Below are 24888 nucleotides of genomic sequence, written 5' to 3'. Positions count from 1 at the left end.
GGACCAACACCATTGCGACCAGAGGCACAGGCAGGGCCAAGCGTGACAACCCCGCTCTAGTGCACAATCTATCAGGTGGGAGGAAAGCATAACACAGATAACTGTCATCTACTGCCAAAATTCAACCAGACCCCCCAACAGCTATTTTGCAACTTTTGCAGATCAGTGGGCCACGAAGAAAGAGACTGTCATAGCTATCAATTATTAATGGATCAGTCATCTACCTATAGAATGCAGACTGAACCGCGAGGTTAGGATCCAGCCACGGTGATCGCGCGTGGTGGGTTCCAGGGACATGGACGAGGACGAGGTGGAATGGGGCCAAGAAGGGGTCGCGGGCAGCTAATCTGTTACAACTACGGAGGACCAGGACATTACGCGTGGGATTGTACCAACCCAACTAGAATATCATGCACTTACTGTGAGCAATTCGATCATGAGCTGATAGATTGCCCCACATTGATAGCACAGATTTGTGAAAAGGGCAGCGCAACCTACGATGACCTAGAATGTGTAGATGATGAGGTCTGAACCCCGCGATGAAGACCCCCAGGTAAACATGGTACTAAGAAGTGGCATGGCCATAAGAGAGGATAAAAGGAACTTAAGTAAAAAAGACGCAAGGGTTGGCAAGGAGACATATCTAGAAGCTAGGGAGAGCTTCGCGGAGGTCTCTACCCTAGGTAGCAGGGATCAACCTAAGTAGGACATGGATCCCTCGATGCTATCTACCTATTTAGAGACATGCATAAAATTGTTGCACGACAATAGGGTGGTTAGAGGCTTGCAAGAATTGATAAATAGGTGCGTGGGGATGCGGGAACCTAGCGTGGTCCGCAAACTAGGAAAAAACGCAACACGGAGGGGGCGGGAGATGTGATTAATGACACAAGTTGGCGACTATGAGATGGATCAAATCATTCTGGATTTGGGCTCGGATGCAAATATACTGCCTAAACAAACTTGGGAGTGCATGGGTAGGCCTACACTACAATGGTCTCCTATTCAATTGCGGATGGTGAACCAACAGAAGATCCTGCCCATGGGAAGGTTGCAAGGAATTATGGTAGATATAGAAGGCGCGAGCACCAGAACAGACTTTGAAGTAATTGAAATCGTGGATGAAAGTATGCCTTATCCTACGTTGTTAGGAATAGACTGGGCCACCAACATGAATGGGGTTATTAATTTAAAGAAGCAGACAATGATATTTGAAACAAAGTCGCTCCGCGTAGTCGTTCTGCTAGATCTGGATGAAGGACCCCGCTACATTGAACCCGTGTGCAATGAAGAAAGTGACGATGAATTAGACTGTATCTACAAAATTTCTACACAAAGGCAAGCATGGGTCAAGTCAACGGAGGATAGAAGAAAATCACGGGGCTATGTAGAGTCCTGCACGACTGATTCAGATGAAGAAGACGAGTGCTGGCATAACAGGTTGAATGGAGTAACCACGCTACACTGCAATATGGTGACTAAATCTCTGTACTACGTGAGGGCCTAGGATCACGAACTGCCGAGGTATGATGGGTTGACAATAATGGATGAATTCCTGACCAAATTTGAAATCACGGTAACTGAGCACCAACGGTTTGATGCATTGGTATGGGCATTGCGCGCGACACCTGCACATTGGTGGGGCACACATGAAAGGACTTTTGAATATTAGCGCAGTTGCAGGCGCATGATGCAGATAAGATTTGGGAAGCCGGAACTATGAATAACGGAGAAATACGATGGACATGATGACCCGCGCATGCACCTTGCCAGATGGATCAAAGCCTACGAAGAGGAACCTCAACCAGAATGGGTGCACTTATTTTATCACACCCTAGACGTCATTCCCCAAAACTAGTATATTGAAGTAGAGCTTCGACACAACACAGGCGAGTGGGATATCTTGCGTGAAGGGTTTTTGTCGACATTCCTCTTTGAAGATCAATGGATGGACACTTTGGACGACGCATTACAGTTGGTGAAGGCCACCGTTTTCAAAATGCTAGTGGAACTAGAAGAAACCGTGCAGCCCAACTGGTCGCGACAGCTGAGCCAGGCCCTCGAATGCTATAATGTCCAGGTAGAAGATGATGAGGACAACCCATGAAACATCAATATTTCGAAATCAGAGGGGAGCCGTGAGGTACGTGGACCCGCAATCGAAGATCCAGATATCACGGCGCCATTGAAAACGAAACAAGTAAATATCATAACAGAAGAAGAGCCGAAGTATGCAACGCTTGGGGACTATTGGGACGATGCCATGGTGGAAAAGGTCGTTGAGTTGCTTTGGGAATATCAAGATTTATTCCCAACAAAAATCACGGAGCTAAAAGGGATCCTAGGAGACCTGGGAGTGATGAAGATAATGTTGAAGCCGGACACGAAGTCATTTAAGTAGCGACCCTACCGATTGAATCCAAAATATAAAGCAAAGGTCTACGAAGAACTGGACAAGATGCTGGCAACAGGAATCATTGAACCAGTCGAGGAGTCTGGCTAGGTAAGTCCTATGGTTGTGCAAGGGAAGAAACAGAAGGGTGAGATTCGCATCTGCATGGATCTTAGGAAGCTCAATAATGTCTGTGTTAACGATCCATTTCCAACACCCTTTACAGATGAGGTACTAGAAAAATTTAGGTGGGCAGGAAGCCTACTCCTTCACGGACGAGTTCTCAGGATACCACCAAATCAACATCGTGCCAGAGGATAGGAGTAAAACAACGTTCGCCACTGAATGGGGTTGTTTTCAGTATACGGTGATGCCCTTTGGACTAAAGAATGCATCGGCGATATTCTCACACATTGTGGTAGTGGCATTCAAGGAATTTAGACACCAGTTCTTAGAGGTTTATCTTGATGACTAGACCGCATTCGGACTGGTTAAAAAACACATAGCAAGCTTACGGTTAATGCTGGATACTTACTGATGACACCAAATTGCGCTAAACCTAAAGAAATGTACTTTCCTCATCCCCTTCGGGAACCTGCTTGGCCATGTGGTTTGTAAGCAAGGCCTGATGGTAGATCTGGCAAAGATCACTGTCATACTCAATCTGCAAGCGTCGCGAAGTGTCAAACAACTACATGCCACACTGGGACACACAAGCTACTATCGAAAGTTCATCAAAAGCTACGCCCAAATCACGGATCTAATGGAACAGTTGCTGAAGAGGGATGCTACTTATTGCTGGAATGAGGAATGCAACAAAACTCTAGAAACGCTTAAGGAAAAGATGGCATCCGCCCCTATACTAGTCTTTCCAAAATGGGACATCGAATTTCATGTGCATGTTGATGCATCGTGTATCACGTTGGGTGCGGTACTCACTCAAGAAGGAGTGGAAGGAATAGATCACCCAATTGCATTCGCGAGTCACCGGTTGTCAAAAGCTAAGAAGAATTACTCCACTACTGAGCGAGAGGGATTGGTGATGGTATACGCACTTCAAAAATACCGCCACTATCTGCTCGGCAGACACTTTAAGATGTATACTAATCACTCTACGCTAAAATACCTAGTGAATAAGCCTGTGTTGGGGGGGCGAATTTGTAGGTGGTTGTTGTTATTCCAGGAATATGACTTTGAGGTCATCGTAAAGCCGAGACATCTAAACACAGGTCTGGATCACCTGTCCTGAATTGAGACCGGCGAAGAACCCACAAATTTAGAGGAAGGACTCCCGGATGCACAACTATATGCAGTGCGCGTTGCAGATGGCCACTTTGAGGATATAATCCATTTCTTAACTATAGGAACTGTGTCGCAGGGATATTCTGTTCAGCAAAAGAAGGAATTGGTGATATGTGCAACAAACTTTACCATGATTGCAGGGCATCTCTACAAAATGGGCAACGACAAAATCTTACGTAGATATGTGCCTGAATTTGAGCATGGACAAATATTGGCCGAAGCACATGGCGGGGTGGCGGGAGGACATTTTGCAAGTCGCGCTACCGCACAGAAGATTCTTCGCGCAAGACTATGATGGCCAACCCTACATCAGGACTCGAAAGCGTACTATTGGGCCTGCGATGTCTGTCAACGGACCGGGAAACCATGGCAGAGAGATGAAATGCCGCTCCTGTTAGCTCTGCTATAAACTTCAATGTTTAAGGGTCAGATTCAGGTCTGGTGGTGGCTTCATGCCCAAATAGGAGCTTGCAGCAGTCTCTTTTTCCTTCCTCTTTCAGTTTCCTCACACCCTCTTAACCTCTCGCTGTTTCTATTTTCCTCCCGATAGCTCCTTCCGATGTGATCTTCGTCGTTCATCTGTGGATCCGATGGCCATTAATGTTTCTCGTCCTGTGCCCACCTCTGCCATATTGTCTTTACTCCTTTGACTATCTTGAGCTCCCGAAGGACGAAGCCATCTGCTACCAAGTACTCTGTGTAATAAAACTTCAAAAATTGCATTTAAAGGAGTAGCACAGCCGAAGAGGAAAATGCAGAGTTTGAGCAGTCAGCGGAATTAATTAGTTATGGCGCTCCTCTTAGGCAAAGTTCCACCTACTCAGGAAGGACAGCAGAGCACCAGAAAGGTCGATTTTGTCCATTAAAATCAGCAAATTGTATCAGAGACCCATATCTGATTGTAAATGCGGTTGGTGGTCAGTTATGACCCCTCCATGCATAGGTTAGCAGAGATTTTTTGTAAACAACTCTATATATACCAAAAAACAGAATGTAATCGGTTGATGAGTGTTATTTTGTTGTAAGCTTCAACTTCTAGATACTGTAACTACTGTGATACCTACAGCGTTTGGTCTTCATTTTCAGCTAATACAAGCTTCTTTTGTTGTTAATTGCTCACTTTCCACTTCTTATTCTTTGTTCCAGGTTGTGCCTATTATGGATTTATTCATGTGCTGTAGATGTTTAGCATTAGAGGGGATGTCATCCCACCTCTGTGTTAGAATCTAGTATGTATCATTGAATCTGTATGCAGGTTTCTGTTTGTTTAATGCCAAAGAGTTGTCATCCTGTCTGTGTGTTAAAAAATAGATTTGCAGACCTCTTTACTGGTTGCAGCCGGCCATCACAGGGTCCTGTGCATCTGCTGGTGTGGTCAGTATTCTCCATCTTCACCTGTTCCTCAAACTATGAGTAATTGGTGATGTAAAGCCTTGTAGTCTGGGAGTGTTCACCCATGTCTGGGGTTAAGCATAGTAGAAGTGGTTATCTAGCTTGAATATGCAGCATTTCTTTCATTCATCCACCATTTTTCCAACATTTTTGTTGAGTTTGTAATGTTCCCAAGCATCTCTGATATACAACCTAGGAGAGTTTCTTGGGGTGATAACCTTAATTGGCACCATTGCCGGGGATAGGAGATTGAAGCTCAGCTTCCCTGGGAGACGACACAGTTCCAGATTTTGATGATAGACAAAGTCTGGGCACATTTCTGGTTGTAATCATCTATCTGGCGACTCTACTGGGGAATACCAACCTTTGGCGACTCCACATTGCAGTTCTGGCGCAGCTGGTGAGGCATGCTCAGAGAAATCTTCAGAAAGCACCAGCTGAATTAGTGCTTGATCCTGAGAAGATCGTTAAGCAGAAGAAAATATCACAGCAAGGAGCATCAGGAGTAGGTAAGCCTTGGAATTTTTATGTATCTCTGCTAGTGTAGAAATACCTTCAGAGATTCATACAGCTCCTAGTCATTCATTTCCCTTTCAGACCTCAGTTGAAAGAAGCCTTCCATGCTGTCCATTATATTCCTCTGTCTCTGTTATACACTTCATTGATTCATATCGCTCAGTCTATCAGTACCCTTTGATATAGCTCAGTCATGGTAGGCCAGAATGCCCTCACAAAGATAGAAAGAATAGTTGCTGCCAGATATGGACCTCTGGTCTTGCCTATTCCTCTAAATGCCATGCCTGCAGGAGATTATCAGGAATTCATGCCGAAGTTTACTGGTGCAGAAGGAGTATCAGCTGAAGAGCACCTTGAGTCCTTTTATAGTTATGTTGATAACCTGGATATCAATGAAGAGGATGTCTGGATGAGGGTTTTTGTCCAAATCCTAGATGGGGAGGCTAGAAAATGGTTTAGAGAATCACCCCCTAGGTCTATTGTAGACATTGAGGCTTTAGATGATGTGTTTTTAAAGCATTGGGGGATAATAAAGATCTGCTCTTTTATCATACTGAATTTGGGAACTTGCAGAGGGAAGATGGTGAGTTGCTGTCTGATTTAACATCAGATTCAATCACGTGTACAACAGAATGCCAGCTGAAATAAGACCGACCCCTGCTTCTGCTATGATTACTTATGCCAATGCCTTCAACTCTCATTTCTGCCTGTTGTTAAGAGAATGAAAATGTACTTCTTTGGCTAATACGCAAGATGTAGCCTTTTAAGTAGAATCAAACATCATGGTTGCAGAAAGACTCAAAGGTGATGCTGAAATGAGAAGACAGGGAGGTGAATCCTCATCATCCTCAGAGCCCGAGATTGATGAATTAGCTAGGATGATTGAGTTTTTGGCCTCTAAAGTTTCCAAACTGGAGGCTGAGCAGTATTCTGAGGAAGCTGTGGCTCATTGTTCTTTTTCTCTTCCAACTCCAAATCCTTATAGAGGAGAAAGTGAGCATTTGCAGATTTTGCAACGAAGTAAAGGCAGGAATGAAGATGAAAGGGTGAAGACCCTTTGTCAAAATATAGTCATGGAAGAAGAGCAGCCTAAAGAATAGGAGGAGGTCCATGGTATGGAAGGTGCTCCTTTCCTAACCAGAGCTGCATATGAAGAAGCATTATCAAGAGGCACTGCTTGTCAGTTTGTTGTGCCTGCAGAACAACAAGCTTATCAGCAGCAGCAATCAGCAAAAGGCACCTTCATCCTACAAGAATCTGTACTCGATGCCAGCTCATCTTCCCATGATTATGTAGATCTGCAGATTTTCCAGCCTGCTATCATCCCCGCCACAGTGATCAAGAAGGGAGAACAAAGCTCCCCATCATCTTTTGTCCCTCTGTCTGCTCGAAAAACAATCCCTCAAAGTTGCCCCTTGAACACTAAGGCAGAACAAAATTCAATAATCAAGGCTGAAACTGATCATCTCAGTCTTGGTATTCTGAAACCTGCTCAGATTGCCTCCACACAGATTAAAATGGCAGCTTATTAGATGACAGAGGAAGAGGATGCACAATTTTGGGAATCTTCCTTGGATGAGGACTGTGCTAAGAAAATTACGGGAGCAGATGATGTCTTTGTGTCCCGTGCACAAGAATACATTGGTTCACCATTCATATTAGTTGTGCAGGCCACAAAGGACATAGGGAAGTGCACAGCCACCATGATTATTCAGCAGGTGTACAAAGGCTTCCATGAAGAACGTCCAAGGAGGAAAATACACAAAAGGGAGATGAAAGTTGATCCATATCTACCTATTAAGCTCAAATGTCCTAAACGCTTTGAGGTAGAGGATCAAATAAATCTTGTCTTGCTGATCTATGATGAACCGGATGACAAGCAACAATTTTGATGGCCCAGCAAATGGGCAGTTTTTGAAGTTTTAAGTTTTCAGGCCTTAATAATTTATTTTTCAGTTTTAGTGTAGACCTAGTTTGACTCCATGCCCAATGGATACTAGGCAAATGTTCTAAGCTGGTTTTGTATGAAGGCATTGGTCTGCAGGTTCTTGAGACCTCACAGGGAGGATCTCATCCCCAGAAGGAGCCAGTGTTAGCTCTGCTATAAACTTCAACGATTAAGGGTCAGATTCAGGTCTGGTGGTGGCTTCATGCCCAAATAGGAGCTCGCAACAGTCTCTTTTTCCTTCCTCTTTCATTTTCCTCACACCCTCTTAACTTCTCGTTGTTTCTATTTTCCTCCCGATAGCTCCTTCCGATGTGATCTCCGTCGTTCATCTGTGGATCCGACGGCCATTAATGGTTCTCATCCTGTGCCCGCCTCCGCCATACTGTCTTTACTCCTTTGACTGTCTTGAGCTCCCGAAGGATGAAGCCATCTGCTACCAAGTACTCTGCGTAATAAAACTTCAAAAATTTCATTTAAAGGAGCAACATGGCCGAAGAGGAAAATGTAGATTTCGAGCAGTCAGCGGCATTAGTCAGTTATGGCGCTCCTCTCAGGCAACATTCCACCTGCTCAGGAAGGACAACAGAGCACCAGAAAGGCCGATTTTGTCCATTAAAATCAGCAGATTGTATCAGAGACCCATATCTAATTGTAAATGTCGTTGGTGGTCAGTTATGACCCCTCCACGCATAGGTTAGTAGAGATTTTTTGTAAACAACTCTATATATACCAAAAAACAGAATGTAATCGGTTGATGAGTGTTATTTTGTTGTAAGCTTCAACTTCTGGAGACTGTAACTACTGTGATACCTGCAGCGTCTAGTCTTCATTTTCAGCTAATACAAGTTTCTTTTGTTGTTAATTTCTCACTTTCCACTTCTTATTCTTTGTTCCAGGCTATGCCTGTTATGCATTTATTCATGTGCTGTAGATGTTTAGCATTAGAGGGGCTGTCATCCCACCTCTGTGTTAGAATCTAGTATGTATCATTGAATTTGTATGTAGGTTTATGTTTGTTTAATGCCAGAGAGATATCATCCTGTCTGTGCGTTAAAAAATAGATTTACAGACCTCTTTACTGGTTGCAGCCGACCATCACAGGGTCTTGTGCATCTGCTGGTGTGGTCAGTATTCTCCATCTTCACCTGTTCCTCAAACTGTGAGTAATTGGTGGTCTAAAGCCTTGTAGTCTAGGGGTGTTCACCCATGTCTGGGGTTAAGCATAGTAGAAGTGGTTATCTGGCTTGAATATGCAGCATTTCTTTCATTCATCCACCATTTTTCCAACATTTTTGTTGAGTTTGTAATGTTCCCGAGCATCTCTGATATACAACCTAGGAGAGTTTCTTGGGGTGATAACAGCTCCAGCCACAGATGACTCTACAACCATTCGAGAAGTGCGCAATCAACTTTGTAGGACCTATCACATTGCGAGGGAAGATGGGCACGTGCTATATCATCACTGCGACAGAATATTTGACTCGATGGGCAGAGGCACAGCTGGTTAAGGACTGCACGGCTGCGACAGCTAGGAATTTTTTGTTCGAGAATGTACTAACAAGGTTTGGATGTCCCAAAATTCTCATGAGCGATCGGGGAATGCATTTTCTGAATGAAACGATTAGCGCACTCACTGAGGAATTCTAGATATATCACCAACAGAGTACACCATACCACCCGCAAGTGAATGGGACCGTTGAAGCATTCAACAAAATCTTGGAGACTGCGTTGACCAAAGTCTGTAATGCACAACGAAATGACTGGGACTTACGCATCCTTGTTGTGCTATGGGCATATCGAACCACGTGCAAGAAGTTGACGGGCCAGACACCTTTTTGGTTAGTCTATGGCAAGGAGGTCGTTATGCCTATGGAATACATTGTGCCTAGTCTACGAATAGCGGAAATAACAGGTATGGCAGACTGCGGGGCTTTGGAGGAATGGCTCGCGCAGCTAGAGGAACTAGAGGAGGAATGATTTTTGGCTGGATTCCATCAGCAAGTACAGAAACAGTGAGAGAAAGCGTGGCATGATCACCATATCAAGGTGCGCACCTTCAAGGAAAATGATCTGGTATTACTATATGACAACAAGTTCGAGAAATTCCCTGGCAAACTCCGAATGCATTGGTTGGGACCCTATGTCATCAAAGAAGTTATCGATGGGGGTGCGGTTTAGCTTGCCAAACTCAATGGAGACCCCTTCCCAGGAAGAGTGAATGGCAGTCACCTAAAGCTCTACACGGGTGGGCCAACCGCCTGACTAACTGCCCGAGGGACAGTCTCACCACTCCAACCAGTTGGAAGAGAGCGTGGGATGATAAAGAAGTCTGGGGGAAAGAGGCGTGATTGCCAGGATACGCGTAAATTTGGCCAATCACAAAGGTCGCGGTTGCGCGGGAAGGAGTGCGCTGATGCATTGCTAAGAGGAGAGGTGACCGTTGTTGTCACTATTCATGACAAGATGTCTGCATTATGGCAAAAGGGAGCGAGTGGTGGGCAATTAAGAGAAGGGGTATGAGCCAGATATGGCACGAGCTGCCACAGGTTTAACACGAGGATGCTAGAACAGGCGGGAGTCAGTGAATTTGAAATTTGAAACGCCTATAAATCACAGAGGGGCATCCACCGGGTGACCTACACTTCTGGAAAACACAAGATGGTTACCCATATGGAACTCTTCATTATCTCTGCACAAGGAGTAAGCCCGAGGGTGGTGATATGGCCGATGGAAAGGCAGGGCTCTCTGAGGAACATGGTGTTGACAACTACGGGCGCCACGCAGAGTTTAGCATCAACAGTAGGGGATGTACCGGAAAATGGGAGACACGAAGCAGAATTGGTCCGGATGCCACCGCCTTGCCTGAGGGCAGGCCGACGAACTACAACAGAAAAGAGAAAGGATGGAAAGCTGGAGACCACTGGTAGAAATGCGGGTAACACATCGTCTCTAATGTACATTGAGGATTGGGATCTCGCAGAAACAACAAAGGTCTTGCAAAATTGTAACACAAGTTGTAGCAGACAGTGCGAAGAGCAGATACGAAGGTAGGAAGTGGCTGCGGTGGTACAAGGAGGTCCCGTATGTGGCTCCCTCGCTCGAGCTAAAATCCTATGAGGGGGTGTTCTGTGTTAACTGAGCAGAGCAGAATGAGAAATCGTGAGAATTGGTAGAAACAACGAAGCAGGAGCCAGACGAAGCATTGTAGGAGACAACAAAGGAGCAGCAGGATGACGAGCGTCACTCAAAGGGAGGTGAACCACAAAGCCAAGGTAGCACGTCTCGCCACACCGACAAGTGACTCGGGATGAGTCACGATGATTGTGTTGGGGGACTGTTGGGTAGCGGAGGTCCCGCGTAACAATTTTGGGGCTGAGAGCCTATAAGTTGGGATAAAAATATTGTAAAACTCCGAAATATGCGGAGCACGAAATGTAAAAGGTCGAGTCAAAGGGTTGTCCGCCCAAGAAATAATATAGAATAACGGGGAGTAAGTCGGTCCGTAGACCATAGGAAGGTATAAATAGAGAGAGGCTCTATGGGCAGAAGGCAGTTTTTGGTATGAAATCTTGTATCTGATATGTAATGGGTTTTTGAGAAGGAAAGTCTAAAAGTGTTTGTAAGTCTGAGTCGATGGTATTGGGTAGTGGACAAAGCTCTGCAGCTGTGTGTGTAGAGGCTGGGAAGAGTTTGCAGCTGTGTGTGCGGACCCCTACAGCTGAGTGCGCAGGGCAGATCTGGATGTATTGGTGATAAAGTGGGAATAAAGATAAGTTGATTCTGAAACATTGTGTCAATTTGAGCTATTGCAGATCTGGTTAATTTATGATTGGTATTGCTATTGATTTTTTATGTGCATGCTATGTTCTGGATTAATTTAAATTTGTATCTCTGTTAAATACGTGCATCGGTTATCTTGATTAAATGTTTGCTTAAAGACCCTTTTAAGTAGATCAGATCTATAACAAATCATTCAATGATTAGTATTGAGAAGTAGCCCTGTTTCGGGTCTACGCAGAAGAAGAGTAGCGCGAGGCTGCAGGATGGTGCGCGAGCCCTCCAGACCACATCAAGACATCCAAAGGGTGTAGAAACCTGGTTCCAGCACCCTCCCCTGCTACCTCGGGTGAGACCTCAGTCCGCGCTCCGCGGGCTGTTGCCAAAAGGGGCGGTAGTTGCAGGATTTGTTTGGCTAAATAACTCTTCCAAACCTGGGTCAAGCCCCTATAAGCCAACAAATTCTGCATCTGAGCCCAAGTTGTGATGTTATTGCCAGGTAATCCCATGAACCAACGTAGTGCTGCATCCTTGAGAGTAGAAGGGAACAGTTTCAACTTTTGCTCATCTTCTGCATAGTCATAAGTTCGACAGATGACAACAAACTTGAACAAGGTGTCAGGATCTTCTGTAGTCAAACCATGGAAATGAGGTAGGGCTGAAGGACTTATATTCTTCATTTTAGTTTCCCCATTGGTCTCCCGAATGGGGAAGGTACCCTCTATTCTCTCTCCATTTCCCCTAGCATTTCTATTTTCAGCCATTAGCTCCAGAGGAATGGTTTCTTCTTCTTCTTCCCCTATAGGTTCTTCAAATATGTCTAGTTGTTCACCTAAAGGGTTCTTCTTGATTGCAGCCATTGAAGAAGAGAGAAGGTTGGCTGTGTGAAGCAGTGGGGGCGTTGGGTAGAAGTTTTCCTGAGTTATCTCTATTCCTACGAGGCATGAAAGAAATTCTTTTTGGTTGTTTTTGTTTCTTTTTCCCACACTGATAGTACCTGCAGAAGCTGAAATTGTGATAGAACAAAACAAATTGCAGCTAGTTGAAATGGACTTGCTGAATGGAAATTTGTAGAATTGAAAAGGAAAGCAAGGAAATGGAGAACTGAAAGAAAAGAAGTGACTAGTCTACTTTTGCCGAAATAAACTATCAGCAGAATGTTGCAATAGGAAATAGAGGAAAGCTGTAATCACATATTACTCTGACACTTAGCCGACAATGGCGCCAAAAAGTGGTGAGCATTAGTATTGCAGAAATAATGTTGCAGCTCCTGGGCTGCCAACTTTACTTTTATCAACTCAGTAGTTCGTAACAAACCTGGAAGCATCGGTGCTATATGCACAAGTACTAGTTCTCACTACAAGTTGTCACTTGGTCGGCTGGCGCAAGATCACTAAAAGCTCAAGCCAACTTCTATAGATTTTAGAAGAAGCTCTGTCTGTGATGAAAGGAAAGAAATATTACTCTACAAATGCTATTCTAACTACAGAAAGGAGAAACACTGGAATGTAAAGCAAAACCTAGTAAACCCTAATTAACAAGCTAATTCTACTTTTGCCAAAAACACTATGAAAACCATGAAAGAAATGCCATTACCTACTCAAGGAAGTAAACAACATCTAACCATGCTATTTCTAGAAGTAAATAAGAAAAAAACATATTTTTGGATTTTTATGTGTTTTTATGTGAATTCAACATGCATCTAATTTATTGTGTGTAAGTGTGGCAGTGAATAGGTGGCATTAGAGGGTGGTTTTGGAGCTTGGGAGGATGTAGGATGGTGTGGATGGGTCCTAGGAGGTCTTAGGTGGCCTTCTGGAGGCTTTTCCCACACTCAGCCTTCAAAAGAAAGCCTACAGGAAAAACTACAGGAGGACACAGGGAAACTATAGGAGGCCTACAGGAGGAGGCCGAGAGAAATTTTCGCTGTTTTGAGGGTGTGAGAGTGGGTGGAAAAGGTGGATGAAAGTTGGAATGAGGTGTTAGGGCACCTAAGGTCTGCCATGAATCACCAGGAGAGAGAAAGATGATTGGGTTTGCTCAAGGAGAGAGGAAGGAGTTCTATGAAAAATGCAGGAAACTAGGGCAGAATTGAGGTGAGGTTTGGGAGACCTGTAGGGCATGGATCAGATGGAGGGTGTGATTGCTTGTAAGCTAGCCTACTATTGGAAGAGATCTGCTGCATGGAAACTGATAGTCAACCAAGAAAATCAAGCAACCAATGAAATGAGTGCATCTAGGAAAAATAGAGTTTTGCATTAAAATGGCCTAAACTATGATAAATAGAAGGAAATGTTGAGAAATGTTGTAGGAAAGGAAAACATGAAAGAGGACTATTGCAAAGCAGGAAGTGAACATGATAGAGGAGATCTAAAGCAAAGAAAAACTGGACTATTAACCTACTAAAGAGTTGCAAACACTAGAAGTCCTAGGGATGAGGAAAATCTATGTTTTTGGGGCAGCAAGAGAGTCTTTGCCTAAAATCATCGTCCCAGAGGGAGGAAGAGAGGCCAAGGCAATGTTGCTAGCCTTTTGAATCTTCTTTGATCACTATTTAACCTACTACAAAAATCACAAATGGAAGCAAACTACTAAATAATCAAAAGCAACCTATTCTTAACCATAAGAGTAATACATCTAATAGTAAACTAATCTACCAACTGAAGGAAAGCATACAAATACAAGTAAAGAGAAACTTGGCTGCTTGGATTGGGCTCTAACCCAAGAGCTTCATCACTCTGAGGTAACTCAGTGCTAGCACAAAAAGGATTCCATCTTCATTATCAAAAAATAGCAAGATTACATAAAACTGTCACAAAATAGTAAGCTCGAAATTTGAGTAGAGTTTACATAAGCAAAAAAAAATCCGACCCTATTGAGGCCCTAGGCCTCTCTACTTATACATCTAAAGCTACCAACAAATTCCTTAAAATTAGGGAGGCTTGGCTCCCAAAACTCGAGATAACTCTCAATCATCTTCCACTTGCTCGACTGCCTTCTAATGCATGATTCGGCTGCTTGTACTTCTAGCCGAATGAAGGGGAATTCGAAGTGAGGAGCAATAAATGAGGGGGATTCCCTCCTATAAGTCCTCTCCTCTGTCTACTTCGAGTTATTGCTGCAATTTGACCATTAAATCCTTGGCTTTGACCTCGAAATCCATCAATAATCTGCATTAAATACATGATAGACCACATGGCCTAATAACTAACTCAACTCACCCTATAAGCATAAATATAATCAAAAAATCATACAATAAGCTAAGAGAATGGTTGATTTGACTAGGTTAGGAGGTAAAATGAGCCCATATAATTACCCATTTATGAGGCTCATCACTTTTCATGTTTTGAGAGTCTAAAAAGGATCGTAAAAAGAGCGACTCTATATCTCATCTGTGTAATTTAATGAGTCTAGACTAGAAAACTCGATGGTCTTTTCATATTTAGAGAGTCTAAAAAGATTGTAAAGAATGACTCCATGGTGGTCCCTTTGTCATAGTTGTTAACGGGGTGCGAAAAAAGGTTAATAGTATACCCGGATCGGTTACTTTTCCGTGAGTTAATCTATTGAATCTGGATAAAGAGAAACCTATGTTCAATGGATGTTGACCTCGTTTCGTTACGAGTACGATGAGATGGACTAAACTCGTTTTTCGTTGTGAATTTTTAATGAGTCACGCGACGACAAACTCCATACCTTCATCAAAATTTAATGAGTCAAATGAAGAAAACTCAAGGTATCTTTTTCAGTTTATTGAGCAAGGAAAAAGAGGTAAAAGAACTTCTCATTCCTTCTTCGTAGATTTAACGAGCCCAAAGAAGGGGAAAAACTCGAGGATTTTTCGATTTAAGAGCGAGAAATGGTCCCAAAAAAGCAAGTTCTCTGGTTGCTGCCGTAGATTTTTAACAAGCCCGGTTGACAAAAACTCGGGATTTTTTAGTTTAACGAGTGAGAAAAGTACCTAAAAGAATGCCCGAGTTATCTTTATAAATATTTAACGAGCCTAAAGAAAAAAACTCTGATTTTTTCAGTTTTATGAGCGAGAAGAAAGTGCCTAAAAAGAATGCTCAAATGATCTTTTTTAATTTAATGAGCTAGAAAAAGAGTGAAAAAGAGTTGCTCAGACCGTCGTCGTATGTGTTTAGCGAGCCCAACGATGACAAACTCGGGGATTTTTCAGTTTTTAGAGCAAGAAAACATCCCATAAAATAACATTCTCATATCTTCTTTGTAGTAGTTTAACGAGCCCAAAGACGGATACTTGAGGTTTTTCGGATTAACGAGCAAGAAAAATACCTTTAAAAGAATGCTCGATCTTCTTCGTGGTAATTTAACGAGCCCGAAGAAGGAGACTCGAGGTTTTTTCGGATTAGCGAGCAAGAAAAATACCATAAAAAGAATGCTTGATCCTTCTTGATCTCATGCTTGACAATATAAGGGTCTATGCCATGCATTTCCTCATAAGACCAAGGGAAAACATCGCGGAAATCCTTAAAAGGGCAGGTGAGGCTCACAATTTCCTCAGGATTGCGATTGGCTCCAATCTATTTGTTTTCCACAATGCTTGTCTTGACTGAAATATCGATAAGCAATGTCTTTGAATGATTACCCATGTTTCCCTCCAAGTCCAAAGTTTGGATAGTCATATATGTTGAGGAAACGATTTTAGGTGCATCAGATGACAGGATTTGAAGAGGCATCATGTCCGAATCAGATATCGAAACATGATGGTGTGAGTCCTCCCAAGGTTTCTCTTCTAAACTCATGATTTCTCTAATAGCTTTGTTCATAGGTAGGACTTGATTGAGTGGATCGAAAGAAGGAGCGTCTATGGGAGGGGCAGTGGTACTGTTGGCCGTAACCAAAGTGACCAGAGATGTGGATATAGATTGAATGGCTTAGTAGGCCAATTCAGCTGGTGACAACGGCATTTGTTCTTTGTATGTGTCAATGTCGGAAGGAGCCGGTAGTATCCATAGATCGATCTGTTCATGAGGAATAGATGAAATCATATTGACCGTCTGTGAAACCTTGGGCGGCTGAAGAGGGAAACAACCCATGAGGGAAGAAGCCTTCAGTAGACCGGTATCGAGGGAAGAATCCTTCAGTAGACCGATATCAATACCGACGTAAGAGTCAGGTACGCCACCCACTAAGGGTACAGAGCTACTAGGTAACAGGGAGTAATCTAGGGTGCAAAAGGACAGTTGGTCTACTGTGACTATCTTTCCATCTAAGGGAAATAGGATGATACAGAAGACCGAAGACACAATGGACTTCATGGCATAAGTCCAAGTGCAGCCCAAAAGTAGATTATAGTCAAGTTTATGATCCACAACTTTGATATCCACCGTTACCATTTTCCCACTCAGAGTGATGGGGTAGTCAACAAGGTAACCTTTTGGGATGAAAGTGTGGCCATCGAAAGCTTTAAGGGAATTCGACGGCGGGAATAGGGTTGGAGAACCCAAAGAGAGCCAACATGAAGCCGACATGACGCAGCTAGAAGCACCTTCTTCGATGACAGTTCTATGTATACTTTTACCTTTCGAAAATATTTGCACCTGAAATGCAAGCTGGTGGGAAGGGGAGGTTTACACTTTTCCATGTAAAAAATTGCAAGCATGGAATCCTGTGGGTCAATACCACTAATAAATGAAAGCAAATCTTTTTTTTGTGCTAGACATGTTTGTAATACTTCGAGCACCGACATAGTCGGCGGTGCTTGCGCCAAGTCTTCTACAATGCTGTAGTTTTGGGCAGCACGTGCAGATGTATTGTGCGTTGTGCATAGAAGTGCCCCTTTAGGGGGGCAAATCACAAGGTTAACAGTTGGCCTTTTGATATGCAAATCGTTAGGTGGCACTGGGTTTTGACTTGAGGAAGGTTCCTCTGCATGAGCGATAGGAGCTCCATAAAATTTGGCTCTGGTTTGTAGATCTACCATTTCAAACATGTAAACGATAGAGGGCCCTTCACCAGCTGAAGGACGTTGCAAACCACCATTGCCCCCTTGCAGGGGTTGGGGTTGGTTTGCAATAAGGTGTTGCTACTACTGAGGGGGAAAGGATTATTCAGGATAGCATGGGTCCTTCCGGTGTCCTTTTTAGCAATGAAATCTGTGCATTCCTAAAGACGCGAACACAGATATGTCATGTGGTCTTGCACATAGATTTTGCAAGGGAATCAGGTGGGTTTATCCTTTCCATCATCAGGAGGTGCAACAACCTTCTGCTTTGGGTTTTGCTGCTTTGTTGACTGCTCCTTAGAAGGAGCAGTCTTTTTCTTATTCTTCTTGTTCTTACCACCAAGTTTTTTCGTAGACTGCACAGAGTTTATCACGGTGGTAGGAAGAGTAGTTGATTTGGTAGAGGGGTCCACTGAAATCGGGGCAATGTGACCACTGAGTTGTTTTACAACAGCCCCAGAGGTTACGCCGATAATCCCATCGGCATGTGCTCTGAGGTGTTGAGTAGCGGAAACATCGGAGTTACGAGGGGCATTGGGGATTACATCATAAAGAGTGCTAGACTGTGAATATTTTAGATCTAAGTGTTGGGCAGGACGTATGGATTGGTCTTCTATGACCGCACCACCTAAAGCGACATCTTTAGCGATTTGAGGGAGTAGGGACTTGTAGAACCAGTCTGCTAAGAGATAGTCTGGGAGGGGAGCTTTGACTAACCTTTGCCTACATCTCCATTCATGTGTATGATTAGAGATGTGGGTGGCGGTATCCTGACGTAATGAAGTGAGGAGCTCTATCCCAGTCTCATAGCGAATGAGTAGCTGGAAGTGCTTTAAGAATTCCATTGCTAGAGTGTCGAAGGTATTTACTGACGCGCGTGGTAACTCAATGTATCACTTAGTTGCGTTGCCAGTGAGGGTGCAGGGAAAAAGATGTAAATGGACACTATCGTCCACCATCGAGTTGGAAACACACCAAAGATGATAGGTGGTGATATGGGTGCCCGAATTCTCCCCTTGTTTCCCTTCGAACTTGGGGATGTCTGTTGGTATTTTATGCAAGATTGGCGGCCAAAGTAAGTTATGATAGATGGGGTCATTTGTAAGTTTGTACAAGTTAGGGATATCCAACGTTGCCAAGAAAGGCAGAGTGTGTGGTGCCCCCGACTCGGACCAAGGTGATGACATATGACTTGAGGATCCTTACGGTCCTCCCATCATTTGAGTCCTAATATTATACATAGGTTGTGTGGTATAGTAGTTGCCTTGGGGTATGGCGTTGTAGTGTGGATTTCCATGGGGAATTTGATGTTGGGGCATAGAATTTCCCCCAAGATAAGCAGTGCCCCCTTGACTCATTTGCATTTGTGAGTAGGGTGCCCCCATGGATTGGTTGGGACATCCTTGAGGATTCCTGCCCACCACAGAGCTAACCATATGTCCTTGATTGACATAAAGAACGCTCATGTCAATCAATGACTAACCATGCATGTCTGAGAATGGAGGGGTAACTGTTACGTTCCCGACCGATATGTGCATATTGGGAATGCCCCCAGATACTTGAATCTGGGGCTTTGAACTGTACAATGGTTGCCGACCATATTGTTGGTGGACAAGAACCGCGCTAATAGTGCTATATTGAGTGTTATAAGGAGCGATGTATGTAGCACTTGTCGAAGGTATACAGTTTGACACTAAAGGGGTGGAACTTGGCATCAGCTAGTTTCCACTCGTGGAGGGTGTCATGTGAGTGTTTGTACCTGGGACAAATGGGATAGTGGAGTTCGCCATCAATGGTGTGGTGGTGATTGTCAACTGGGGAAGTGGTGGAGGACCAAAAGTGTCCACAAAGTTCCACGACCCGTTAGTCGTCGACGGGATGGATGGAAATGTTCCTACTAAAGAGACAGGGAATACAGATGCCACAGGAACCAAGAGTGGATCCAACAGATTCGTGAGCCAAGGGTTAAAGGAAGGAAGAAATCCTTTGGTAAAGAAATCCTCTAGCAAACTTGAATCATTGGTTGTCCAAACAGATTTCGTGTGAGATATAGGAGATTGATTCCCCGAAGATGGGGAATCCGATTCACTGGAGCTCAGCGGATCTTCCACAATGAGTGGAGGAAGTCCTAAAAATCGTCTAGATTGATGACGAGGGCCGGATGTAGCCATGGTGACCGTTAATTTTTATCAATAAATTTTATCATGATATTTGTTAAAGTCTTAATGATAGCACATGGGTACCTAAAAAATATAAAAAATACACTAAGTTGATCAACTAGCAAACAACGAGAAATGACCCTGTCTGATAAGCATCGATCACTAGAGATGAAACCCAGTATCACAATGAATAATACAGAGGGATGGCCAAATGTACAGTTATGGTTACTCTATAGCTTCGCCCGAACCTCAGATTGAGGGGCCAAGTACTCTCGTGAAGACAAGCACCCTCCCAAAAACTGAAGACAGAGTAAGTCTGTCTGTGTTAGGTACCAGGGCAGCCCGCTCTAGTCACCTTGTGTAAGTCCCTAAAAGCTTGGCCACTAAGGATACCTCAGATCATAGACTACTGGGGGGGACATAGTCGCAAACAGTACGCTATGTGGGAAGGATACCTAAGTCCCCAACTCAGCTCCAAAATCCCCAAAGGGATCCCCAATACACAGAATACCCAAAGGATTTGCAACAGAAGGTGGGCTACCTTCACTTACTGTCTGATGTTGTCTCATATTTAGCTTCGCTTTGACTAGAGTGGTCCCAGTAGCTTGAGTGAAGAAGGAATTTTCTCTCTTTTAATGACACTAGTTTTGGTTTCTGATCTTGGGCAGTTTACTCACACTGCCTATCGCAAGATCCTAGCTTGAACTAATGTTTGTTTGCCCAATAAAGAGTTACTGATTGATTTTAGATAAATTTTATGTGTACTTTTTTAGTGTCTTTGGTAGGGAAGTTGACGTATGAAATGTGATGGGACTCTGACTCAAAAATCATGCACAAGACAATGCTTTAAAAAAATATTCAATTCGATGAAAACAAGTTGTATTCTACAGGTGAGAGTCTTTCACATATTCATATTTGTTCCATGCATCCTAGTCATTATAACACATGCATAACCAACATAAATCTTTCCAATGCTTTCCTAACAACTATTTGAAACCAAAATAAAGTAGCTTTCAACTAGCTAAATAGAAGAATGAATAAAAAATGTGGATCTTTCTTTCATAAAAAAAGTTTTAAGAAAGAAAAAAACTTATTTCCTAAAAAAAAATTCTTTCAGCGCACCGATATTGCTAACAAAATACAGTTGCAAACCCTCTTTCAGTCCATGAGCAGGCTTCCTATCCCCTTGAGTTTGCAAACACATCTGTATATCTAGATTTTAAGGGACTAACGCTTTGTAGCAGTAGCCACAGAGAGTTATTGGGTCCACTCACGCTCTATTTGTGAAAACACAGAGCTTTATAAAGCACTGTTTAGTCTGGTAACCTGCGTTAGTGTGGGAAAACAGCTCAAAACAGGGCCTTTTGGATCAGATTCAAGGCTGAATATGTGAAGGCAGAATGCAGCAAGGTTTTGGGGGGTCAAAAAGGGAATGGAGAAGTATAGCGAGGTCTTAGAAGGAGGAGGAAACTGAGAACTGTCCGAGTAAACCGAGAACTAGATGTATAATCCACTGTGAAGTGTAGGTTTTAACCCTGTACATAAATTATCTGCATATGAATTCTAAAACATAGAAAATAAACAATGTGAGAGCATAACACATAAAACACATATACACAGAGATTTTCCCCTGGATCCCAAAACCCAAACTACCAGCTTGATTTTTCATTATTTTCCTTTCAATGTTATAATACATATTTATACATGCCAAAGCATCCAATACCATGGACTGAAAAACCATCACGTCCAATACCATGGACCGAAAACCATCGCTTCCAAAAACATGTGCGAAAATCATGCACAAAACCATAGGTGGGTCTGCCCATCCTAACATAGGGTCCAAAACCAAAATTTTCCGAGGCACTGCCCTAGACCCCATAAAGTGGGGTTACAGGTACACCTCAAACCCCCCTGTGACCCCCCCCCCCCACTACACAGTTGGCGCAACAAAGGGGGCTCCGCCCCCCCTCTAACCCCCCGGTTAACAACGTGGGCTAGTCGTGGAAAGAACATAACACAACCCAACACGGAGTCACCAATTCTGCTATAGGATAAAATGCACGATGTATGGAGAATGGAGATACCCTCAAGGGTCTTCCCAGGACCCTTGGCAGACTGTAAGATTATCTACAACCATCACAAAGTTACATGCATGTTCATAAACATTAACTAACTATCAAAGAAAAACAGATGGATTACCTCAAGCCTCCGTGTAGATTTGCTGGAGAGCACAATGTAGCTAGGTGGAAGTCCCCTGAGCTCGCTCCAGATCAAGTCTTGCACATAGAAGAGACAAACATAATCATAGCATACGACCTTGATAACTAATACATTAATACATAAAAGACATTTAGTTACACATAGCTAAGCTACTCATCCTAAAAGGTATTGGACAAACAAATAAATGAATGATAGTACCAACACCACGAAGTAGACAGTACAACTGTAGTTCTATATTAATGCCGAGAGAGTGATTACAACCATCTATTGCATTAGCCTTCCCTTACCCCTCTAGCTTTTCTCTCTCTCTCTCCCTTCTTACCAACTTCTTGTGCTTAGATTTGAGACTATGCTCAACAATCAAGTAAGCTATCCTTTCAAATGATCTGACCACCTTCATCATAGCCCTAGCTTTGCTTATGTAGCAATTGAGTTAGGGTTGCCAAGCTCCTCCATGAGTTCCTTAAGGTAAAAGAAATGATTTTTCCATGCTTTTCAGCTCTTTCCCATTTGCCTCCTTCATTAGGATTAGGAATCCCACAAATAGGTCGAACTTGAGATGTTTCCTTGCTTTTCTTGAGTAGATTTAGGAGCAAATATCTAGATATTTATGAGTCAATTCATTCCTTTGACCTTTAGAACTTCATTAGTATCCACTAACGTTGTTCTTGAACTAACAACTAGAGTTAGTAGGGTCACTAACGCACCCTTTGGCTTACAGAGAAGCTTTATAAAGAAGGTTGTTAGTGTATAGCTAGCGTTAGTGTGGAAACAAAGCATGTGATCTTAGTCTTTGCTTCAGCTGTCATGTCTTTCCCCTCTGACATGATCAGGGGGTAATTTTGCTGTATAACACTCACCCTCTTCTTCTTCAGTTTGTTATTTTGATTCTTCAACTTGTATTGGCACAGTTTTCTCCGTCATTGCACCTTTCCCTTCTTCCTGTTCCTATTCCTTCTTAGCTCCTGCTCTTCTTTCAACTTCTTCTCTATTTCATGCAACTTCCTTTCTGCTTCCTCCAACCTTTTCCTTTCTTTCTTCCTTCGCTCTACTGTCTTTATGCATTGTTGCCTCTTCGCCTCCACTACTAAATCTGCTTTCTCAATCAGAGGATCTTCTTTGAATTTGTAGTTTTCCTCATCCTCTAGGTTCTTAGAAATATTCCTCTTGTCTTTGTCCTGCGTTGGTTTGTTGCTCATTGCGTCGGTTTGTTGCTCACTGCTACTGTTGACTAGGTTTTCCTTGAAATTTCTCAAGTTTTCTTACATGCATTTGTTCATAATTGTTAGTCATATTCATATCTATTGTAACATACCTAGTTCCCTCAATGACTTAGAGAAGTTACGGGGTACCCAAAATTTTATTTTTCCTTTTATTGGCTTACATGAAGCATACTAAGTAATCAAACATGTAAGCAATTCCTTATTCATAAAAATGTTACCAACTGTTGGAGTTCATAAACCTGTCAACAACCACATCAACTTATAAGCATTCAATGTAATCATGCAGAAATCTCCATGAAATTCCTAAGATAGAATGAATCCATTTATTTCTCATGCAAAGTGCATTCCTAATGAGGTAGCCCACCAACATAGTTATGTCTATGAGCTACCATAGTTATAAACATATATAGATAACAAGGATTCATGACATTAGAGATCTCCCCTGAATCATGTGAGATTATTGATACTTTTCAACATACCCCTACTAAATTTATCCTAACCACACTTGAAAAAACTTGAATTTTATCTCTCACACATTTATTCAAACACTTTATATGAAATCAAATCGAAAACATTATTACTTGTAATCTTCTATCTGAAATATACCACTCAATCATGCAACTTTTGATTGAGGTATTTTGTCAAATAAAGTGAATGCAAATTGTAATAAAACACCTTTAATACATTTTTTCAAATTATTTACATGCAACTAGGCATATATCCACTAAAACAATATTATCATACAACAGTGATATCCCCATCCACAAAACAACATTTCCATTAGCATATTTCATCAAACAGTTTGTATGTAATGAATCATTGAATCATTTAAGCATTTCTTCAAACACTTTGCGACCAAGCTAATATAGCAAATTTCTTCCATGCAAATAGGCATATATCAACTACAACAGTATGTTCCCCATCCACAAAATAACATTTTCATTGGGGCATTTCATCAAATAGTTTGTATGCAATGAATCATCAAACTATTTAAGCATTTATTTAAACACTTTGCATGCAAATAGGCATAAAACAACTATAATAATACTAACATACAACAGTAATAGACCCATCCAAAAAACAACATTTACATTGGGACATTTCATCAAATAATTTGTATACAACGAATCATTAAACCATTTAAGTATTTATTCAAACACTTTGCATGCAAACTAATATAGAAAATCCTCAAGGCATATCTCCTAGATTATAGTAGACTAAGTTCTAAAATTTTGAACCAAATCATCAATGGGATTTTACCTCGCTATGGTTCACTCATTCTCTGCAACTTCCTAGATGAAATTTATAGTATAAATACTAACTTGACTTGTTTGAAGAAAAATTTGAGGAGCATTTAAGAAGCTCAATTTCCTCTAATCATATCTCCTAAAATATCGCGACCCAAGATCTGAAATATGGACTAGAGGATTAGTAGAATTTCCCTCACTATGGTCCAAGTTTCAATGAAACCTTCCAGTAGAAGAGTCATAGCAGAAATTCCAACATGACATGTTTGAAGCATGATTTTATGAGCATTCAAGAAGCTTGACTTCCTCTACTCATATATCCTAAAATATCGTAACCCAATATCTAAAAATTGGACCACAGAATGAGAAATATTTTACCTCACCATGGTCCATGTTTCAACATTTGGAACCTTCCAAAAGAGAAGTTATAGTAGAAATTCCAACATGACCTATTTGAAGTATGATTTTAGTAGCATTCAGGAAGCTCAACTTCCTTTGATCATATATCCTAAAATATTGTGACCTGTCATCTAAAAACTAGACCAGAGGACAAGAGGATTTCCCCTCACCATGGTCTAAGTTTAAGCTTTTGGAACCTTGTAGAAGAGAATTTATAGTAGAAATTCCAACATGGCCTGTTTGAAGAACGATTTTAGGAGTGTTAGGATAGCTCGACCCCCTCTAATCATATCTCCTAAAATATCATGACCCAAGATCTGAAAATTGGACTAGAGAGTCAGTATG

This window comes from Pinus tabuliformis, chromosome X (genome assembly GCF_031772625.1).
Source record: "Pinus tabuliformis cultivar Carrire ecotype Pingquan chromosome X, CPIR1, whole genome shotgun sequence".
NCBI lineage: Eukaryota > Viridiplantae > Streptophyta > Pinopsida > Pinales > Pinaceae > Pinus > Pinus tabuliformis.
This window is presented reverse-complemented; position numbering follows the sequence as displayed.